Raw genomic sequence first — 22,681 nt, forward strand, 5'->3', positions numbered from 1 at the left:
GAAGGTGTGAATAGCTAACCCGCTACAAACTTGGCTGACACAAACAAGTGTTAGTGTTATAATTAAACTAAACTTACCCAACTGTCAATAAGACTTGCAAAATGATAGGAGGCATATAGGCATTACTTTGCTTCCCGGTAATTAATCCAATGAGCCCAACTACTGCCTTCCCAAGTACCGTACTTCTCAAGCTGCAGGCTTAATAGAGGCTTTTCCAATTCTTAGATATTAGCTAGACTGTCTGGTTTTGTGTTGGCTGGACATCAACCAACATTTCTTTCCTATTGGAGGAGAATCTCCCAGCGTGTAAGGTCTTGGTACGTGACTATTTGGAGACTAAAAAGGCCAGGTACTCCTTCTCTCTGTAGTCAGGTGTCCAGATCATCAGCCTGATTCAATACAATATATGTGCCAAGACTTCAACGTTGAACAAGTAACACAAAGTGCAGAGGCACTAGAATTCTTTCACAGTGATGAGGAGTCCATACCAGGCCATTCTGGCTAAAAGCGTCTATTGTGCTTCCTGCGTCTTTCCTGCAGACTCACCCCATACCTCTTTCCAATAAATTCCCCTTCGGGTTACAACAACCAGACACTATTTCTGTTTCTTGTTCCTGAAATCACTCCCTCGGTTGTGGCAGGCACTATCGGTAACCCACCCAACAGCGGCTCCACCCCTTTCTTGCGAATAGGACCCCAAGGTTTCATTCGTTGTACATCCACCTGGTCCAAGTGGATGGATCATGATTGGTCAGTCCTTTCCTCTTGTCCAGTGACCTGTGAGCCAGTTCTGGCCAAAGAGACCCGAGACGAAGCTGCTAGATAAAAGCTTCTAGGAAAGATTTTCCTTACTGATTGTGCGCCTCCCTCATTCTTCCTGCTTGAGAAGCTGCTACAGGGGAAGAAAAGTTTGGAGCCCGGCAGCCATCTTGCCATGATGAGGGGACACAGTGGCAGCTGTGAAGAAGGCAGAGAAAGAAGATAGAAGAGCCAGAGTCCTTCATGACCTCCTAGAGACACCACACCAATCCCAGAACCACCTCCCTCTGGTCTGTGGGTTTGCTATAATGAATCAGCCCATCATTTAGTTCTTTATTCCAAGTGTTGTGTTATTTGCAGCTGAAACATTCATATATGCTGATTCACTGAATTTCACTGCTTTCCCAAATAATTAATCACACGTTATTGGAGCTTGATGACATCTGGGAGATCAGCTAGCTTTGAACCACTTTGTAAGAGAAGCAGCTGAAGTAGATGAGGCAGAACCAGAAGAAGCAGGACCTCCTTAGTCCTACCGCATGGCAGATTCCCCAACACCCTGAGGACTGAGTACCCACCGCAGGGGCACTGGTGGGCAAACAGGGATAGAGCCTGAATCCTGGTATCTGAAAGGTGTGGGTAAAGGGGCAGAAAAGAAGGTCAGAGTGGACTGGACTTGGACAGGTCTGTGTCCCGAGACACCAGAGCCTGAGGAAGGGCGAGATGTATTTCCAATTCGTTCTGTCAGGGCTCACTCACACAACACACACAGGCAAACACCCCCCCCCCACACACACACACATACACACATGTACAAATCTTCACCCTGGGCTCCACTTTCCAGTCTCTTGAGCTTCTGGGATCTCCTGTTTCCCTACTGGCCTGGCACCAGGGGCCTCTTCTTCCCATGGATGAGTGCTTTTTGTGGTTTTGGTTGGTTTCATGCCCTGTATTTTGCTCTACTTCACAATTCTTCTTGCCGCTGTGCTTGGACCAAAGATAGCTTGAGGAGAGGCTAAAAATTAACTTCTGTACTCTGCAAAGCTGCAAAAGAGTGAACCAGACCTAGTGGGGATAGTGGTCATGGAAAGCAGCTAGCGGGCACAGATGCCCACGTGCTGTGATTTCCTCAGAGGCTTCAGAAAGACCCCTCTCCCCCAGCTGCCACCCCGAATCATGCTTCCTTTGCCTGGGAAATCAGTGCTAAAATTCCACCATTAGAGATACAGTGTAAATATTCCACAAAAAGCCCCACAGTACTCCTCAGGGTGGATGAATTCTTATGATCCTTTCAGGAGGGTAGACATCAGGAGGGATGGGAGCAGTGTGATGGTTAGTTCCATGTGTCAACTCGACTGGACTGCCCAGTGCCCAGATATTTGGTCAAACGTTGTTCTAGATGTTTTTGGATGAGATGGACATTTAAATTGGTGGACACTGAGTGGAGCAGATTGCCCTTCATAATGTGGGTGGCCTCATCCAATCAGTTGAAGTCCTAAATAGAATAAAAAAAACCAACTTCTCCTGAGCAAGAGAGAATTCTCCAGCCAACTGCCTTCAGACTTCATCTGCAATATCAGCTCTTCCTGGTTCTACTACAGATGGTCTTTGGGCTGGAACATGTGTGTGTGTGTGTGTGTGTGTGTGTGTGTGTGTGTGTGTGTGTGTGTTCTATTAAATCCATTCCTTGGGAGACCTTAACTGATACAAGTGGTATATACCAGATATATTGGTGGGTCAAGGGTAGCATCAGAAGATTCCTTTCATTGTACAGGATAGTCTCTGCAAGTCTGTCCTGCTAACAGGGCACACACAGGGTACCAAGAGGGCAGTGGGGACAGTTGCATCCTTCCAAGGGGAAAAAAGCTGGGGGAAGAAGAGGGCAGGAAGGAGGCTGGCAGGTATGTCAGGCCACAGTAGAGGACCTAAGCCATCAGGGTGAGGAGTGAACAGTTACCTTAGTAGTGACCACTAAGAGTCACTAGAGGTTCTTGAGGCAAAGAGTGGCATAATCCAAACACTAACTCTGGTGGCTCTGTGGGGGATGGACTGAATGAGGGGACTGATGTCAGGGACTCTAGGGAAGGCACAGTGAAAGGCTGAGCGTGGGCATGGGGGGTTGGGAGAAAAATCAGGAGAAAGGAACAAAGTAGAATCCAAGTGGCCAGGTCCCCAAGGACATGATGGGGGAATGCTGACGCCATGAAAGGAAGCTAAAAAGTGAGGCCAGGGCGCTGGCTTGTGGGGAAGAACTAGTGAGTATAAGGTGCTGGTAGGTCATCCAAGTGGAGATATTATTGCAATTATTATTGGCCAACACACACTGAGAACATAGTCTCTACCAGGCACCATCTTAAGCCCTTTGCATGCATTATCCCATTTAGCCCTCACAGCCTCCCAATGGGTTGATGCTATTATTATCCCCATTTTACAGATGAAGAAACTAAGGCTTAGAGAAGTAAGTACTTGCCAAGTTCCCACAGCTAATAAGAACCCAGTTTTCTTACTTCAAAGCTCCTAAACACCTCTAGGCTCTGGCACTTGGGCGAGAGGTCAGAAGCTGGTTGATGGCCACAGGGATGACAAGAGGGGTCTTAGGACTATCTGGGACCTCCAAGGAAATTTGGAGGAGGAAATGGACAGGAGAACTAATCTTTATTGAATACCCTTAGACAAGTCACTTAACTATCACCATATGTCAGTGAGCCTTTAATCAGACCTCTAGGAGCAACTTCCCCTTTCAGCAGGATTACAGTGGGGTCTGGAGGTGGGGTCGATGTCCCAGCAACAGCTCACTAAGCACGGCACAGAGTCGCCCTTACCTGAATGCGAAGGAGACTTCTTGCTCCTTCCACTTTGCAACTCAAGTCCCCAATTTCTTTCTTTCTTTTTTTTTTTCTAACCAGGAGTTCTTTCCTAGTTGTGAATCTGGACAGCAGATGCAGGGGGAGTGGGGATCAGCTTTGGGGGTCACTATAGTTTTCAGTTATTCCCTGGGGAGCTTCAGGGACAGTCTGGGATGGGGAGGCGTTGAGGAGACAAGAGACCCCAGAGGATGGCCAGAGAAGAAGGCGGGATGTTGGAGACAGAGGAACAGGGAAGGAAGGCTTGAGGGCACTGAGGCCACAGAGGCATTTGCCCTCTCAATTCTCGCTTTTATCCACTAACAACCTCACCCTGGGCTTCTTGACTCCCTTTTCGTCTCCTAAAAGAAAAGAAATTCAAGAAAACACTTGAACTGAAACTAAACTGATCCGTTTGCCCTCAAAGCCAATCCCATGGCTCTGTCCCCCAGGGACTGCCTTCAGTGCCCGCTCCTTCCACATCCACATCTCTGCAGGAGCCAAGAGCGGACCAATTCGCTTCAGACACTTCTCCTTCATCAGGCCTTCCCTGTGACCCTGTGAGAAAAGGGGTGAACCTTGGGAACCTGGAGGAAAGTTCCTACTTGCCTACCTTCACCCTCATTCATGGCCTGGCGAGAAGAGGTGGGGATGAATGGGAGGTACCCCACCTCGGTCCTTCCTGCTTCGAGTCTGTCTTCCTCACCCAGGTCTGAGTTCCCAGAGCCCAGCACACCTGGAGTTCTTGACAAGTGTTGGTGGGATAAATGAATGAATAAACAAACATGAAATCAAAGGTGTCAAGGGCAGAAACTGCTGGATGGAGGAGGCTCCAGTCTCTCCAGCTGGTACAGCGGAGAGTCACGGGGCTCTCCACACCTCCAAGGCAAAGCTCTGAAAACCATTAGCTCTGACTCAAGCCCAGCTTCCGTGGAGTGGGCTTTAGTCTGCCTGCTGTAGAGGTCACACGCCGGGTGCCCATCCCTGGGACCAGTGGCCTTGCCTCTGGTCCAAGCTCAAACCTTCTGCCATTGTCCTGTTTGGGCAAGGGAGTGGGCTGGAAGCTCCCAGCAGGCGGGAACTTGGGCTCACCAGCTGTGTACCCTCAGGGACAAGGCTCGCTGTAAGTGGTGGGTGGATGTCAGGGGGGAAAAAATGGCCACACAGCTGTCATTCAGGCCACACGGCAGTTCTGGGAGGCAGATGAGGAAATAAACATGGGCAAAGAACTTAGGAGACTTCTTGAAGCTCTTTTGGTAACAGAGAGCTAGGGTTGGTTCAAATCAGGTCTTCTGTTCTAAAGGTCATGTTCCTTCTAGCAACCCGAAAAACTCAAGTGGATTTGGGACCTGGAGCAGGGAGCCATGGTGTCCCAGAGTCGGGGCAGTTCATGCTCCGCTCGTCTCCCCACCCAGGCTGAGTCGGGGAGGACAGCAGCTCCTTTAGGTCTTGAGGTGGCTCACCGACGTGTCGCTGAAACTGGGTCTCTGTGGCCTCTCAGATGCCAGGATGGGGAAAGGGCGACTCCTTCGGAGACCTACAGGGCCTGGGTAGGGTCTGGATCCCAAGGGTGAGCCTCCTGCTTCTACCCCCAAACCCTGAAGGCCTCTTCCTCTTGCTGGGGCCTGGGGGCTCACAACACACAGCCAGAGGTCAGGCCACACCCATGCTCTGGAAGGACCCAGTGTCCCATGGGTGAAAAGAAAGGCAGAGCCAAAGAACCTGGCAAGGGGAGACCATTGGGCACTTGATCCCAAAGCAGGGTGAGCACGTGGGCCGACCCAGCCTCTACAAGCATGCTCAGGTGTCTGAGCAGCAGCTTGCAAGGGCCCCAACCATAGTCAGCCAACTCCAGCTGAGTCTGCGCCTTGCCTTCCAGAGCTCTGTGCCCTTGAGCAAGTCACTGGACCTCTGGGAGAGCCCTTCCCTGTGATCATCAGACACTCCAGAAGACTCTAATGGGCATCGAACGTGAGTGAAGCACTGCCCAGCAAAGCAGATGAAAGAAACAGAGACAAAACATTCAATTAACGTTTGTTAAATGGAACTGTTCTTATTTCTAGCCAGATGTTGAGTGTGCAGCTTTTACTTAGTTGGATTTGGGTTAACATTCCCTCATTTTTTCTCATTCTCTTTTTAATTTGTACTTGAGTGATTGGGGAATGACAATGAACATTAATTGAGGGTCTAGTATGTGCTAGATTAGTCCTTCTCAAAGTTTGTTCCCTGGACAGATTGTACCAACAACTCCTAAGATGCAAATTAGAAATGCAAATTCTTTAGGCTCACCCCAGATGTACTGATTCGGAAACTCTGGATGGGGCCCAATGACTAGTATTTTGGTAAGTTCTCTGCTGATGCTAGTGCATGCTAAATCCACTGTCCTAAATGTTTTACATTAATATCTCATTTAATTCCAAAAATGCCTCAGGAAGTGGGAATTAATATCTCTGATTTACAGATGAGAAACAAGCTTCGGTGAAGTTAGTGCCTTGCCCCGGGTTCCACGCTATTGCCCTTTGCCCTCACTACTACAATGCCTCCCAGAAGTGGAACAGTTTTGTTCCCAGAGGGTGTCCTACAGGCGGGCGTGAGAGGCAGGAGTCACTGGTGAAGCTGGAACATTCTCCTGGGCTGATGAATAGGATAGCCGGATATTTTTACATGGTGTGCCAGGCCAACTGGACAGTGTTCTTTAATGAAAATAGGCAAATATTTAGTGCTAGGGCTGTCCTACTACTGGGCTGGCATTCCAAGGGCGTCACTGCTGGTTTGCGGTGTGCCCAGAGCACCTGCCTTCTGCCAATCATGAGTTTCAGCAGCACAGAGACCTGTTGCAGACCTGTTGATGAGAACGCATTAAGGACGTATTGAACTCAAGGCTGCTAGTCTAGGGGATTTGTAATTTAATCTCCACCCAGCCTTATTACGCCCTTTAAAGGATGAGAAAGTGGAGGTCTAGAGAGGCTAAGGACAAAAGCTCACAATCAAGCGGGTAGGGGTCTGGCCTGCCCGGCTCTAAGGAGCATTCCTTCCGTTATGCTGCCTTCTCATAAGGCAAATCTGGTCCTAGCCTTGGCGCCCAGGCCCCCTTCCCCTGTGGGCTCCTTGCACCAGGAGAAAGCCAGTTGGAGCCCCCCCAGCGCAGGTGGGCCGAGCGCCAGGCACCGGAGCCAGGGGAGCCCAAGAGCGCGCTGCCCGCGGCCACAAGATGGCGCTGTGGTTCAGGGGACTTGGGGGCCCGCCTGACACCATCTGCGACGACGGAGGACCAGGACCCACCGGGTCAGGCCAGCCCCGAGAGGGGGACCCCCAGGTCGCGGAAGGTGGTTGTGGAGGAGACTCCCCGCTCCCTCCTGCTCCCGGCCGCATCGGGGAGGCGGGACCCCGCGGGACAGGGACTCCGCAGGGCCTCCCAGGCCGCGCCCCCGGAGCCCCGCGGCTTCTCGCTCCCTTCCACGGTCCCCGAGCGCCTCCCCGCCGGCCGGCCGGGCCCAACCCACCGCCCTCCCACGTTACGCGTCATTTCAGCCCGCTCCCAATTTGAGGATTTTAAATATTGCAAAACTCACCCTCAAAAATGATCTCTTCGCAAGTCAGTAATGTGGGAATAGCGTTGTATGGTGACAGATGGGGACTACACTCACCACCGTGAGCCCTGAGTAATGTAGAACTTGTCGAGTCGCTGAGCTGTACGCCTGAAACTAATATAACATCGGATGTCAGCTATACTTCAATATTAAGAACGTTTTTCAATTGCAGTGAAATGATCTCTTCACCTAAGGTATGCTCCAACTTTAAAACTTAGCCATCGAAGTTTCTTCTTTATATCAAAAATTAAGTTACAAGTGGAGTCAGAGTCCCGTGCCTGCTGTTCCTTCTTTCCCAAAGTCCTTTCCCATCACTTAAGAAAAATAGGCACAGGCATATTTGTGCACATGCACACTCGATGAGGCAGAATTCTGAGCTTGATTCCTGGTCTGCCATTAAAAAACGTGTACCGCCTAGCGAGTTCTTTAATCTCCCGAGGCTCACTTTTCTCACAGATGAAATGGGAATCATAGGGACGCCTGGGTAGCTCAGCTGGTTAAGTGTCTGCCTTCGGTCCAGGGTCCTGGGAACGAGCCCAGCATCTCCGCGGGGAGTCTGCTTCTCCCTCTCCCACTCCCCCTTCTCGCTATCTCTGTCTCTCTCTCAAATAAATAAATAAAATCTTTTAAAAAATGGGAATAATACCAGTGGATTGTCGGAAAACTTAAATCCATATAAACCATGGAGAATAGCACTTTGACATGTAGTAAGTGCTCAATAAATGTTACCATGATGATTTCCTTTCCACTGAGACTTACTGGTGTGTGCTTATTAGTGGTGTGCACCAGTCACTTGGCATTCAGTCCAGGCAACCTTGTGTTTTGGACTGACTTCATTTGGGATATCTTATGGCTCTGGGGAGTGGGGAGGCTGTCTTATGTATCTCTATGCTTAGAAGACCCAGCTCCTCCCGCCGTGAGACATGGTAACTAAAGTGGGTCATCGCGGTCCCCACAGACCACAACCTCTGGCTGTCATTCTTCCTCCATCTTGTCTTCTCCGGTGGTGGGTGCTCACAGAGACCTGCCATTGCAATTGTGGAGTGTCCCCCCTCTTCTCTGCTGTGGGGCAAGTGGTGCCCAGTTTTGAGTGACAGAAGCTATAGCCTTCTATTTTCCTCTAGGCCAGGGAGCCCCTTCTGCTCCCCAGGGCTGGAGGGAATGTCTCGAGTGGGTAGGGTGCAGCACCAGCGCATGTTTTATTTCCACTCAGTACTGGAGAGACCCTGTGTTCCATGGGAAGGCCTGCAAGGGCCGGGGGAGGACCGTGGCTCCGGAACCTTGGGCAGATGAAGGTGGTGTGCAACTCTCACCTCTGCCGTGCACGGTCACACAGGTGAACAGGTCATTTGTAGACGTTTGTGCCTGGAGTTCTTTGGGTTTCTATTTCTGTCTTTCCTGACTTCTGCATTTCTGAGAGCTGGGTGTTCCCTCACCATCTCTCTGTCTTGCACAAACCAGTCCCTGACAAGAAAGGCTTCGCTGGCAGTGCCCAGGCACTCCACAGTGTGTTGACTGACTGCCTGACAAACTGGCTCTGAGAATTCAGCCCAGATCTTTCAAGAAGCTGCCACTGGACCCATTAGATTCCATCAGGGGGCCCTGCTGAAGCTATTTGAACAAAGATCGCTCCATGTCAACAAAAAGCTAACCACAGGTGCAAATGAGAGTGTTGGAGGTGTGGGGAGTGGGGTTGGTAACCTGGGAGTGGAAAGGGCTTCTGGTTGATCTAGGAAGGCTTTCCGGTTGGGGTGGTGGTGGTGGAGGGTGGTACTGTTGAAGCCGTAATTAAAACGGATAGAGTTTGACAAAATGAGAGAAGGGGGTGGTTTTAGGCCATAGCCCATCCTTTTGTGATTCAAGTCCTCACTTGAGTCATTCCAGAGATCCCCTGCCAGCCACTGGGAAGGTTCCAGTGCATGACATGTCTCAGGAAGCTAGCTGAGGTTCCTAGAAAACCACCCACAGAGAGCAGATCTACCACGTCCACCCCCAAATCTTTCTTAGAAATCCTACCTGCAGCTAGGAAGGAATGGATCAGGGATCAAGGATTAAGCAATAACCAAATACTAGGTTTAGGGGACCCCCATAATAGAAATCTGGTTTCTGGTTAGGACCGCTTGCTGGCACCTACTCCCTGGGGGAGGACACAGGAGAGATGTGAGCCGAGCCTGGCGGTGAAGGGGGTGTCTGAGGGGCTCTCCGCTGTCCTGATCTCTTGCTCACCTGGCCAAGTGGGGCTGGCTCCGCCCAGCTGCTCTCTGAAGGCCCCGCCTGCCTGTTTTCCTCTTGGGACTTCGAGAGGGAAATCTAAACCATGTGTCTCTGATTCATTACTGTGAACTCATCAAGTTGGTGTTTGGCAAGAGTTCTTGGATGTTTCAGAAAGAGTCTTTGGTTTGGTTTGGTTTGTTTTTGTAGTGCTTTTCCTTTGAAGTAGGAAGTCCGTTTTTGCCAAAAGTAAAATGAAAAACTAGATTTGAGGTTGGATCAGAGCATAAGAAGAAATTAGGTATTATCCTTTTGTTTCTCTATTTTTGACTGCGCAATACAGAATAAGTAATAGCTAACATTTAATCTTGCAGATTGGGTCCAATTATTATCATCCCCAATCTACAAATAGCAAAACTAAACCCAGAAGAGTTAAGTGAATCACCCAAGTCCACAGAACTGGGAAGTGGTAACCTGATATACCTGCACAGTGCCAAGGGCCCATGATGATACTTTGGGGGACTTAGAAAAATGTTTTAATTTCTTTTAAACTCAGAAGAAAAAATGAATTTTTAGGTCTGAAGATAATGTTTTAATACATCATATTAATATGTTTGTCTTGGGTGCCTGCGTGGCTCAGTCAGACAAGCCACTGCCTTCGGCTCAGGTCATGACCTCAGGGTCCTGGGATCGGGTCCCGAGTCAGGCTCATTGCTCAGTGGGGAGCCTGCTTCTCTTTCTCCCTCTGCCCTTCCCGCCCCCCACTCATGCCCTCTCTCTCTCTCTCAAATAAATAATACATAATCTTTAAAAACTGTCTTTATTCCAACATAGCCATGTAAGTTGTAATTATTTTAGAAGCAGCCGCTGAGTTAGGTACCAAGCAGAATTAGAACACAACAGTAGCCCCTGGTGGTGGAACCACCCAAGTGTGGGCTGATCACTGGGTACAAAGTGACTCAGACACCACATGATCCCCTCACTGGGGGAGCCAGGCCCGCATCCAAAGACACAGCAGCCTAAGTTCGACAAGTGCTACCAGGTTTGCACGGGGTGGGTCGCTGGGGCTTCATGAAGGAGCTCAGTTCTGAGGAAAGAGGTTTAAACATGAAAGGAGAGAAATGGGAAAGTGGAAGCATTTGGGGGAACGGGGACTTCACTTGTATGGGGAAACTGAGGCAGCTGAGAGGTTGTGTTAAAATTCAGTTCCAAAACTTTTGAACGTTTTTCTTACACGTTTCACATCCAGGACTCATTATTTAATTATTAAACTCCATCAGTGGTACTGAAGGCCTAATTGTTACTTAAACTCACGAATTATCTTATATAATAGAAGGATAAACAGGACTTCTGTTTTTGTTCATAGTTCTTTCCTGTTAGATATTAACTCATATTCATTCTTTAGAAGTTAGTGTCCCCTAGTAATTAACAAATTGTCCTAAAGGTCATAAGAAACCATCTTACTTCCTTATTTTTGCATCATAGTGACATATTGAGTTTGTAGGTTTCCATGGGGCAGACTGGTGGTTTACAAACAGGGCTTCTCAGAGGTAGAGCTTGGTAAAGATGCCCAGCACTGGGGGCCTGGGGTCTTTCTTCCTGCTTTAACCCAAATATTAGATAGATGGGTAGGTAGGTATGTAGGTAGGTAGACAGATAGATGATATAGATAGGTAGAGAGAGAGAGAGAGAGAGAGATACTGTAAAAACTTGAATAAAGGTAAATTAGAACTCCAGGAACTAGTTTATTTATTCTTTGCCTATTCCGAGAAGAGCCTAAGGTGACTTACAAAAATAGATATGACACAGTAAGATTCTGGGGGTGGGGGAAAAAAGGGGGAAGGAGAGAGAGAATCTTAAGCAGATTCCACACCCAGCACGGAGCCCCACTCAGGGCTCGATCTCACGACCCAGAGATCACGACCAGAGCCAACGTCAAGAGTCAGACGCCTAACTGACTGAGCCACCCAGGTGCCCCACAGCAAGATTTTTTTAAGTAAAAAAGAAAATGGAAAGAAGGGAAATCATGGTAGGAAAAGTCAGATATCACCATGGGAAGGTTCAGGCACCAGTGCCCCAGCGAGGGGCTGGCTGAGGGGTGAGGAAGGATGGGCTGCTGCTGGCAGACGTGGTCCCCCGAAGGGTCGTATACACACAGCCTTTCTCCATCTGCAGAACAGGGAGATGTCATCCTGGGCAGTGCCCTGAGCTCCCCGTGGCTGCTCCTAGACAATGAGTCAGGAAGTGTTTGACCTTGGACAGGCTTATCCTCCTCTCTCTCTGCCACCATCCTTACCCTCCCCTTCCCCGGTGACCCAGAGACTTGTTGCAGGGCTCTGCCCAGCCACCTGGATGTCCTTAGTCCTCTGGCCATGACCCCCTCCCCAGCCTGCCCTAGGCACGCCAGTCACCCCCTCAAAAATTATCAGAAAGTGACAAAACCCAGGGTTTCACAGCCAAGGACTTCTACTAAATGAGAATAGCTACCATTTGCACCGCATGCGCTCCGTGCCAGGCCCTGTTCCCAGCACCTCATACCCATTAGCTCCCTTGATTCTCACAACAACCCGACTCAGTGAGTTCTGCTATTTCCCCCATTTGGCAGATCAAGAAACAGAGGCACAGAGAGGTCAAATAACTCGCCCCGGTCATACAACTGGTGATAGCACAAGATTTGAATCCAGTTTGGCTCTGTGCTATTACCCCATGCGGCCTCTGGGTCTGCCATGTTCCGGCCTGCTGGCTGGGGGTGTTCCTGAGGCTCAGGTCCCAAGTTTTACCCTCAAGTAGGCCTATCAGCCTCATTCTAGTCCGTCCTGTTTGGCAGCTGCAAGTGGCACCTTGTGCTCTGGCCCGCGCTAATTGAGAATGTAGATCCCAAAGAAAACCCGAGGTCTGAGGGCCGGCAGGAGCTCGGAACAGGCCTTCCTCACAGTGGACAAAGCGGTCAGCAAGCTGAACGTGTAAGGTGGCGTCATGGCTGATCCACAGTTGTATCTTACTAACACTCATAGTTACTGTGACCAATGCCAGGTAGAGCCAGGTGCTGTTCTCGACCTTTCACGCTCGTGATCTCATTTAATCCTCAAATAGATGAGCGGGCAGGTATTATGAGTCTCACTGTCCAGGGGACATTGAGCCCTCAGGCAGGTTGACTGACTCCGCAGAGGGCACAGCTAGCTCCCCCCAACCTCGTGCCTTCAACTGGGGGCCACAGTACCTCTGTTCCCTACGTGGCTACCACCCCTGTGCCCCCCAAACCCATTTGTGCAGAGGTTCCTCCATGAGCATTCTCAGGATATTTCTTTGCTTCAGACTGTGAGTTCCTCAAAAGCCAGGGTTCTATTCACCAGTTCTCTTTATGTACCCCCCTCTCCAATGCCAAGGACCCCACAGGACGCTCTTTGTAAGGTGAACTCTAGTTAGATGCTCCAACTTCGTGGCTATGCTTGCATCAGCAGCTGGCTTCGCTGGGAGAAATGCAGAATTAAGGACCCAGCCTAAAATCTAGTTTTCTGATCCTTTATCCCTCCCCGAAATTCCTCGCTTGCCTAGACACGCATGAAGCATGTATCTACCCAAACACCCCCAAAACGTACCTACAGGTGAGTGAGTGTCCAAGACCCAGCCACGTAAATCCTCATGCAAATGAGGTGGCAGCTGGTGAGGTGGCTGCCAAGGCCATCTGCGTCTGTGTCTGCTCACACCCAGAGAGAACTCAAATACTGGCAGGCCAGCCTCACCCCTCCAAGCTCACCCTGGCCTGATGACTCAGGGAGAAACCATGCAGCAATTTACTCAGCGGCCTCTGAGAGTAGCCTCTCGCCTGCCCTGCCAATCCTCCCGCACCCCACCTCCAGCCCCGCACCTAGCGTAGGCAGGGAGAGGTGATAACAAATGGGCTGTGACCAGCTGTCACTGCCGGGCCGCGAAAATGCCCGCTCAGCCTGCTTCAGGAAAACACACTCCCCTACCTCTGAGTGATCCCTGGGCACCCAGGGGCACAAGGGGGACAACCGGGGCTGGACCCGGCTTCGGGCTTGGGAAAGCGGCATTCATCTGGTTGGGGCACAGATTGTGAAAATGGAGCACCAAAATTTCCTTCTCCACCATCTATGAGCAGACGAATTTTGAAGTAAACAAATTCTATCATTTGTTTGTGTATTCAAAGCATATATGGCACACACTCAGTGAGGACTAGGGGGAAAAAACTAAAGATGGTCCTTGGTGCCAAGAAAAAAATGGGTAAGATAATCGGTTGTGGTGTCTTTGTCTATGAGAGAGAATCAATCAGGCATTTCCAAGCCGTATCGGAGCCTGTAGTTCAGCAGGAAAACAGACCTGTGATTCGCAATGTTTCCCTCTTCCTTGGAGCAGGTCCATGGGACCTTCTTCTTTAACCGTCTGTCGCTCCACTCAGTGAAAATACGTTTGTAAGAAGCAAAAGCCATTGTGCTTTACAATATCTAAATAATTTATCTTCTAAAAACTCAGACTCTGCTCCCTACCTCAATTATTCTGAATGAACGAGATGGCCCTAAAGAATGACTCTGTAAAAATCACTGGGGCTTTGGAACGTATTAAGCTCTTGCCACTCAGTTTTGTCCGCAGACCAGCAGCATTGGCACCACCTGGGAGCTTGTGAGAAACACAGGCTCTGCAGCCCTCCGATCTCCTGGGGCAGGATCTGTAGTTTAGCAAGATTCTCAGTTTCTTCCAGTGCACACTGAAGTTCCAGAAGCAGCACTGGGTTGGGTATTATCTTCACAGGCAGTGACTTTCTTTGCAGAGTTTTTCTTTACTCCAATGCTGCTACCAGGTGCTGTGTTCTGGGGGGCAGCCGGTTCTGGATCCTGTTGAGGTTGGGGGGAGCAGGGAGAGAACAACCCAAGGCATGGAAGGACAGAGCACACAGTGGGGTGTAAGCACCATGACCTTGGCAGCTGGCCTGTAGGTGGGGAAGAGCAATGAAGGGGAGGAAGCCCAGAAAGCAGATTTCCCCAGGGGCCAGTGGGCGGCAGGGGGAAGGGGTCTGCACCCTGTGACGGGAAGCATCTGTCTTTGGTGCAGATGATCGGAATGGAAGAGAAAAGCCCCTTCAGGATCAGCACAGTGATCCAGGAGGTCTCTATTTCAGCCCAGCCCACAAGGGGGGAGGGAGGGTGGATAGGCTAGGGGCTAAGAAAGGGTCAAAGGAAAGCCAGGCTGAGAGAGTGCTGGGTCAAGGCCCAATTCATCACTCCTGTAGTGTCTGCTCCTAACTTGCACTAAGAATATGAGAGAGACAGGCTGTGTTCCATGGGCAGGGAGATAAGCCTGGGCTTCTGAGCCTCCAGCTGACAGAGCAGAGAAAGACAAGGGCAGATCAAGGCTGGCACTGACTTAAGAGCACCCACACCAACTGCTGCACAGGCAAACGCGTATAATTTTCTTGGGACAGACCCTGAGCGCATAAGATGAGCACAGGCAACTGCCACACCCCTTCACTCCCCTAAAAAAAGCAGCATGCCTTCCCCCTCAGCATCTCTCAGGCAGAAGGCAGACTCAGGCTTCCTGAGTCCCTCAGACCACAGGGACATATACTGAGGGCTATGAGTTCCCCGTTGAATTTCTCTTTCTTAACTGTAGGGGATCGAGGCAGCCCTCACAAAGCCGTTCACAATCTCCTCTCTCTCTCCCCTTTAATATCTCGGCATAGCTGAGAGGTTTTAAGGGTCATATCACCGGCGTTAAGCTACCGCTGGGGTAAATTTTACATACAGCCTACCAATTCCTTTGGAATATCTTCTCTACTCTAACTGGGTAGCTGAGTCAAAACCTCAACATTACATCTTGTGTATGTGTCATCGAAAAAAAAACAAACTAGGAAGACCCTCAGTGTTTATTAATATTGGTTCAGTAAATCAGAGACATCCATTCTTGGGATATTATGCAGTGGTTAAAAAGAATGAAGTCTGTCTCAGTGCATGAACATGAGATAGTGTCCAAGATGTATTATGTGAAAAAGCAGGTATCCAGTATTGTCTTATTTGTGCCTAGAAGGAGAGGGAAAGATGCTCACATATATGTCTTTATGCATAGAATATTTCTGGATGTACATACTAGAAACTGGATTGTCCCCTGCTTCTAAGTAAGGGCCCTTGAAGGTTAGAGCTGGAGAGGAAAGACTTAGTTTTTACTGCACACCATTTGATATTCCTGAATTTTTCTCTGTGTGTGTATACATATATTTTCTGGGTATATGTAATATATAAATATATATAAAATATATTTTATATATATATATCCACATTACATTTTCAACCCGCAAAGAATGATAGTCATTTAAAATGGTGATTATGAAGATTAATGTAGCAACATGGAAAGTTTTATGACATAATGTTAAGTGAAAAGGGCAAGATTCAAAGTCATTATGTGCATTCTGATTTCAATCATATGAAGATAAGGAGATGAACAAAATTTAAGAGCAGTTTTATTATAGTGCTGGAATTTTCCATACTTATAAGAATCAACAACAAAGTGGAGGTATAATTTCTATACAATATAATACATATAATTTATAAGTACACATTTGGATTAATTTTGACAAATTTATATACCCATATAACCATCACTACAATCGAGTTACGGAACATTTCCATCATCCCAAAAAGGTCCCTTGTAACCCATCTCATTCAATCCTGGGATCAGTCCCACAATCAACGATGTGTTTTCTGTCACTATAAATTAGATTTGGCTTTTCTAGAGTTTCATATAAATGGAATCCTATAGTATGAACGCCTTGTGTCCTGGCTTTTCTTTTGCTCAGCAGATTGCTTGTATCCATCCTCCCGTTCTTCCTTAATAACCAAACCCTCAGCAATGTACCCAGCTAAGAGATTATGCTTCCCAACCCTCCTTGAAACTAGATGTGACTATATGATAAAATTATGGTCAAAGAAACATAATTAAAAGGGTCTTCTGGAAAGTCTCTGTAAAAGTGAGAGACAGATACCCATTTTCTTTTCTTCTCCTTTCTTTTGCTGTTGGCCTGGAATATGGACCTGATGAATGGAGCTCCAGCAGCCCTCTTGGAATATGAAGTAACCTTAAGGATAAGCAGAAAAAGAAAAGGAGCCTGGGTCTTTGATGCCACAATGGCCCTGCCATACCAGCTTGACTTCCTTCCCCTCAGGCAGCTTTGACATGGAAAAAATACGTATCTTGTTTAAGCACAAATATTTTGGGCTCTTCTGTTAAATTTTTAGTTGAAACTAACTCTAATTGTGCCATAAGCCTTCTAGCACAAGTTGACTTTTTAAAAAATTATGCATATGTTAGATTAAAAATTTATTTTCGTTTTTTTTTAAGATTTTATTTATTTGACAGAGAGAGACACAGCGAGAGAGGGAACACAAGCAGGGGGAGTGGGAGAGGGAAAAGCTGGCTTCCCGCGGAGCAGGGAGCCCGATGCGGGGCTCGATCCCAGGACCCTGGGATCATGACCTGAGCCGAGGGCAGACGCTTAACAACTGAGCCACCCAGGCACCCTAATTTTAATTTTAAAAATAAACCTTTATGCCAAAATCTGACGAAAACAATTCAAGAAAAACACCACAGAACACCATTTCTCATGAACATAGTTGCAAAAATTCTTAACAAAATGTTGGCAAATTGAATCCAGCAATATAAAGAAAGAGTAATGTACCATGACCAAATGGAGTGTATCCCAGGAATGAAAGTTTGATTTGACATTCAAAAATAAATCAATGTAATTGACCATATTAACAGAATAAAAGATTTTAAAAAATCAAACCATCATCTCGAACCATGAGAGACGATGGACTCTGAAAAACAAACTGAGGGTTCTAGAGGGGAGGGGGGTGGGGGGATGGGTTAGCCTGGTGATGGGTATTAAAGAGGGCACGTTCTGCGTGGAGCACTGGGTGTTATGCACAAACAATGAATCATGGAACACTACATCAAAAACTAATGATGTAATATATGGTGATTAACATAACAATAAAAAACTGAGCTGCTCAGAAAAAAAAAATCAAACCATCATCTCAATAGAGGCAGAAAAAAACATCTGAAAAAAATCAGTATTCCCTCATGACTAAAAACTCTCAGCAAACTAAAAATAGAAGTGAACTTCTCAGCTTGATAAAGGGTAATTCTGGAAAAACAAAAAACAAAAAACCCTACAGCTAACAACATACTTAATGGTGAAAGACTGAATGCTTTCCCCTAACACAGGAAACAATGAAAAGATGACTGCTATTAATACACCTAGTAAATATTGTGCTGGAGTCCTTAGCCAATGTATAAAACAAGAATTAAAAGGCACAAAATTTGGAAAGCAAAAAGCAAAACTTTCTCTATTTACAAGCAACATGATCGTCTACATAGAAAATCCCAAAGAATCTTAAAAAAAAAAAAGCAAACAATCCAACTAGAATTAGTAAGTGAATTTAGCAAAGTTAAAGAATACAAGATCAATATAAAAAACCAGTACACCAGCAACAAACAACTGGGAAATTATAATCTTATAAATTCCATTTACAAAAACATCAGAAAGTATACAATACTTAGGGGAAAATTTAATGAAAGGTGTGCAACACCTCTCTGTCGAATATTATAAAACATGGAATATATAAAAAAATTATATATAAGCCGAGAGAAATTAAAGAATGCTTAAACAAATGAATAAATATTGGAATACTCAAGATTATCAGGATGTTAAATCTTCCCCAAATAGATCCATAGATGCAGTGCAATCCTATATGAACACAGCTGTGGTGTTCAGACATTGATGAGGCGATTGTAAATTTGTATGGAATTTTTAGTTTAAATATAATGAATCCAGGGCGCCTGGTGGCTCAGTCAGTTAAGCATCTGCCTTCAGCTCAGGTCATGATCCCAGGGTCCTGGGATGAGTCCCACACTGGGCTACCTGCTCAGTGGGGAGCCTGCTTCTTCCTCTGCCTGCCCCTCCCCCTGTTTGTGCTCTCTCTCTCTCTCTCTCTCTCAAATAAATAAATAAAAGCTTCTAATAAAAAAAATACGATGAATCTACAATAGAATCAGACAAAACCAAAGCTGTAACAGAGACAGTAGAGAGGAAGGAAGAATCGCTCCTATCAGGTAACTCAGAAGCTCCTTGAGGGAGACACCGTTTGAACTAGTTGAAAGGTGACTAAGTACTTATCAGGTGGAGACATCCATGAAAGGCATTGATTTGCTTAGGTTTTCCTGATCATGAGGAACTAAAATTCATCCCATTTAGCTAAATGAAGTCATTGTCCAGAAGATAGTCTCATAGAAATCCTTAGAGACACCTCGTGGACTCTGAGCTTGGAGGGGCAGTCCTGGACGTCAGGCTCCTCTCCTGGCTTCAGCAGCTGGAGCCCCTAAATCTTTAAGGTTGTCTTCTGTCTGTGTCCAGCCTCTCTTGGCTCCTCCTATCTTTTGCTTTATTCTCTCTACACCTCCAGGAATGAAGTTAGAAGGATAGGTTAAAAACAGATGGCAAAAGGCTTTGTTTGCCCAGGCAGGTTGGTTTTTATGATTGTAGCTACTGAAACTCTTTAAATAAAGAGAAAGAACTGATCAGATTCAGCTTTGGGGCAGATAATTCCATTGGTTGTGGAAGAGATGAGTGGCAGGAGACCAGGGAAGAAAGTATTGCAAGTAAGAGAGAATGAAGCTCAAAACCAATGGAAGTCAGTGAATATGGGGTTTGGGTTGCAGCAAGATACATCCTACCTTGGTAGAAAATTTTTCTGTCTCCTTAGGAAACAGAGGGAAGGAGAGTTAAAGCGCCTGCATTTTACAAAAGCTCCCCAGTTAATCCTGGTTGAAAACGACCAGTCCAGACAAAGTGGCATTTATAGGGACTCAGTAAGAACAGAAGGAAGACAGGGATGGATTTGGGGACCACTGGACTTGGTGGAAGAAGGTGTCCAGGTAACTCTGCAGTTTCTAGCTGAGGAAGCTGGGTGGATGCTGACTTCATTCTCCAGGCCTTGAGAAACAAAGAGTAGACTAGGTTTACATACAGGACTGGAGGTGAGAGAGCTTGAGAGAATTATTTCTGCACGTCCCACAGAGAGTCCAGGAAGTCCATTGCAGCAGGCAGTGCCAGAGATGGGCCAACTCGCACCAGCCCTTTAGCTTTGCCTCCCTGGGGCAGGCCCTGCTGGCCAGAAAGGTGCTCTCTGGGCATTAGTTAGTTGGATAGACACTGAGCCTTAGACTCTGAGCAAGCACAAAGCAACTTTCTCCGTGGTTTTGCTGTGGCGGTGGTCATGTTATTTAGCAAGGACTTTGTTAACCCCTTGGTTTAGAATATGCTGGAACAAATTTCACCAGCGTATCCGTCAGGTTCCAGGATTCCACTCTGATGGCTCTTCCGAAGAGACTTTACTAAAGGGACGGTTTACAGAGATGTGGGCAGGAAAGGGGGGAACGAACAAGGGATGTGGAGGAGTCCAAGGGATTTCAACAGTGGGGAGCCGTTACCACATCCAGGCCTGACAGGGCAGAGGGACAGAATGGTACTACTGAGGCCCAGGGGAAATGAGCTGCCTGCGCAGGAGAAGCTGTAGTCACAGAGGAAGCAGCCACTGCCAAAACGAAGGATCCAAGTCAGGAGGGACAGGCAAGAAAGAGCCCAGCCAACCTCTCCCTGCCTTCACACTTCCGGGGGGTGAACGCCAGCTGGGAGCCTGCCATCAGGAGAGCCCGGGCCGAAGGATGCAGGGATCGGCCTGCAGACACAGAGAAGGCAGAGAAGGGTGGCGAATGGATCAGGTGTATATAGGTTGAGGCGGCAAACGAGATGCACCAGCACAACCACCGCCCCCCCCCCCCCACAGCCTGTGTGAGGCAGCGGCTTGGTAACTCTGTGGAAGAACAGGAAAACCACACCACAGGAAGTCAAGATACTTGGATTCCTGACAGGCCTGACCCTCCCACACACACAGACTGTCCTCAGGGGCACCCTGCTGGCATCCTGGCCTTGACTGCTGTAGCTGTGAAAAGAGTAGGTTGGACCACGTGACTTTCAAGGCCTTCCAACATAGGGTTCCTCATTGATGCTGTCAGTCAGCTTGCTCCCTCGGCCGGCGGACCGGGCTGCGCGCTGGGGGTCCCCGCCGCCAGGGCTGCACCACAAGCCCACCCGGCGCTGAGCCTGACCAAAGGCAGCGCCGAGTCGGGGGTGGGGGTGGGGCGTGGAATCCTGGGACTGGCCGGCCCCTGGAACTACACAGCATGCTCCTTTCTTCTAGCGAAGCCCTGCGACGTAGAGAGTCAACCAGGGACTTTCTTAAACGTATTTTTCACTGTGATGAGGTACATTCAAAAAGAAAGAAGAGTGTATTCATCTCCAAAAAGCAGCAGCTTACAGACCTGCGCCGCCCAGCTCCAGGTCCTATGCTGCAACCCCGCCGCCCCAAGTTCCTGATAACTGAAGATGAAACTTGAACAGCAAAAGGGAAGTCTCCTGTCTCCTACAGGGTATCAAATCCTGTTTCTACCCAGTGTCAGTTCTTAAAGACACAGGATTCCATATTTTCTCAAGCAATATTCTGGAAGGCCAAGAACATTCAGTGACCACCAACCACATTTGTTCGCCCCCCAGCCCACCCGCTGGGGGGTGAAATGGAAGTGCGCTGCAGAGCCTTTCTGAAGCCGGGCTTGGAAAAAGTGTCTGCGTATTTGTGAAATGCATCATCATCTTCCTCCTTATTCATCTAAAGAAGCGGTCTGGGTAAGTGCACAGATTTGCTCAGCCGGATCTGGAGCCCAGGGTGCCTCTAATGCTTTTACTTTCCTAGCTTCCTGCGGGGGGGGGGGGGGGGGGGGGGGGCAGATGACTCATCGTTTTCTTTTGGAGGTGGGAAGTTCTGTGCACCCTGGCTTCAGGTTCACTCCAAGAGTGGCCTCGGGGAGATGCCTGCTCCTCTGTTGTGCCATGAAACGTCCCAGGCTGCTGGAGAACAGCCTGAGCTGCAACTTACTGGGGTCCTGCTGCCTTCCGAGCATTTATTTGCAAATACACGTTCAGTTATGTGGGCGTTTTGTGGGCTCTGTGGTTTATTAAAGAGGACAGAGGAGGAGAAAGAAACAAAGACAAAGAGAGCAATATAAAAAAAGGTGGTACAGGTGTTAGTAAGGGTGCCCACGCATGTAAAAATACACAATAAAGAAAACAAGAGGATGTGTCCACCGCAAGAGAAGACAGGAAAATGTTTCCACGAAGATTCTCTTTAGGACCAAGACGTTTTCTCATTGAAGTTAGGTAACAGAACAAGCAATAACAATCAAATGGGATGTGTGCTGTGACTCACATCCAGAGTCTAGGAAAGCACCTTAGTAAGAGCTCTTGATTAACTTTGTCGGATCACAGAAGATTGCTAGAGAAAATCACATTTAGTGGTGACGTAAAGGATGCTCGGGAGTTCGAGAAAACAATAAGGAGGAGGAAGAGCCAATCAGAGGACCTGATTCAAGATAATAGAGACCAGGACAGCAAAACAGGAGAAATGGTCCCAGAGACTCTGCCCCTTGGAGACAACACTCAATGGCAATCAATATGCTGCCCTGCTTTCTCGGACTCTGTCCACATGGGGAGAACTTCGCCCAGCAACACTAGGGTCATTTGGCCCTGTTTAAAAATAAAGTGCAAAAAAAGGCAAAGTCATGGCCCTTGTTCAGATAGGAAATGAACAGGTGTTAAAATTTTTACTTATTAAAGATTAAATAAGATCATAAAGATGAAAGGTCATTAATCAATGGGGAAGCTGAGCAGTTATGTAACCAGTTCAAAAGAGAATCCACAGAGCCACCATGTTTATAGATTCAAAATATTGAAGTGAATGTGCCAATGGAAGCAAACTGGTTTTTCAAGGAGGAGGGAGGGAGAAAAGTATATTGACTTCTAGGGACAGGACATAATTTGCATGTCTAGAGATGAGAATCATTTTGCATTGATACCAGCTAGCTATAATTTACAGAGTTGTAAAATGGCTCAAAGACATTCAAAGTCTGTAATTAGATAGAGGAATGTCCTCTTAGACAATATATAGTTTTCCCCATGACTGATCTGTTCAATTTCTTTCTTTTTCCCCTCCAGGCGAGAGCCACTGGAGATTCATGTATCTACCTCCTCTGTGTACACGTGTTAAGTCAAGTACCCCTAAGCAAATATTAAAGACTTAAATAATAATGTTGTAGAACAAATAAAAATAGAGTAACAATTTACAACATTTAAATAAAATTGAAGAAAACAACCAA

At 47.6% G+C, this 22,681-nt stretch overlaps 1 long non-coding RNA gene across 1 annotated transcript; it reads left to right on the top strand.

The window, feature by feature from the left end:
• Positions 1-20,296: 20,296 nt before the first annotated feature.
• On the top strand, positions 20,297-22,681 carry LOC148162797 (uncharacterized). Its single transcript, XR_015766437.1, has 2 exons — positions 20,297-21,155; positions 22,521-22,681. It is a non-coding gene; the product is annotated as an uncharacterized LOC148162797 (long non-coding RNA).

This window comes from Eumetopias jubatus, unplaced genomic scaffold, assembly GCF_037043125.1.
Source record: "Eumetopias jubatus isolate StellerSeaLion01/CBP00866 unplaced genomic scaffold, mEumJub1_p1.0 scaffold_12, whole genome shotgun sequence".
In the NCBI taxonomy this organism is placed as follows: domain Eukaryota; kingdom Metazoa; phylum Chordata; class Mammalia; order Carnivora; family Otariidae; genus Eumetopias; species Eumetopias jubatus.